Source organism: Rhinoderma darwinii, chromosome 4, assembly GCF_050947455.1.
Source record: "Rhinoderma darwinii isolate aRhiDar2 chromosome 4, aRhiDar2.hap1, whole genome shotgun sequence".
In the NCBI taxonomy this organism is placed as follows: Eukaryota; Metazoa; Chordata; class Amphibia; order Anura; family Rhinodermatidae; genus Rhinoderma; species Rhinoderma darwinii.
Genome location: NC_134690.1, coordinates 394,502,582 through 394,503,755, shown reverse-complemented (window position 1 = coordinate 394,503,755; position 1,174 = coordinate 394,502,582).

Sequence of the window (1,174 nt, the reverse complement as noted above, 5' to 3'; positions counted from 1 at the left end):
ATATGTGGTGCAAGACGATAGATAGATAGATAGATAGATAGATAGATAGATAGATAGATAGATAGATAGATAGATAGATAGATAGATAGATAGATAGATAGATAGATAGATAGATAGATAGATAGATAGATAGATAGATAGATAGATAGATGTCGCCTTGTCGTGGCAGGTGGGCTCACACAATTTGATAAAAATGTGCAATAAGAACCTCCCTATTGTAAGTAGATTTCGCAGTAATGCATATTTATTTATATTTAGTGGCTTAGGTGACATTGGTGTTCGCAGCGTGGTGTCGCCATTTTCTTGTGTGCTGTATAAATTTGCAGTCACAGGCGTTCTTGCACCTGTATACACGTATTGCTTCATTTTATTGGAATGTGCTGTTCAAACTTTTGTGTTGTTTATGTGATTCATATATGTGGGGTTAGTGACTGCCTCCATTTTTTGATCTTGCACTTCTTCCATAATGTCCTGGGTGATTTTAATTAGTTTAATGCTGGTTCCTACCATCCAGGGCCGGCTCCAGGTCTATGTGGGCCCTCAGGCGACACAGACTTAGAGGCCCCTTTGTAGGGGAACTCAAGGCGGCAGTAAAATGGCAGAAAATGTCACTTTGTGCCACCATATAGACGTTAGGCCATGTTTATGCCCTCATATAGAAGTTAGGCCCCCAGTTTGTACCCACCTAAATTTAGTTCCCTCTGTAGATAGTGCCACACAGCCCCCCCCCCCCCTCCCAGGTAGTGCCACACAGCCCCCCCTCCCAGGTAGTGCCACACCACAGCCCCCTCCTCCCAGGTAGTGACACACAGCCCCCTACCAGGTAGTGCCACACAGCCACCTCCTAGGTAGTGCCACACAGCCACCTCCTCCCGAGTAGTGCCACACAGCCCCCTCCTCCCAGGTAGTGCCACACAGCTTCCCTCCCTGGTAGTGCCACACAGCCCCCCTCCCTGTAGGTAGAGCCTTTGTGGTTCCCTCTAGGAGTGGAATCCTCAGCCAGAGCATTGCCGACACACTGGCTGGGGATTCCGCTTCAGGAGAAGTCCCTGACGTCCCTGCCCATATATGGATAGTGTTGTCAGGGACTACCCCAGAGCCATAGTCCTGAGAAGTGCACTACTAGCACTCTGCCTGGGACTCCTGCTCTGCTTCTGACATCACTGTCCATATA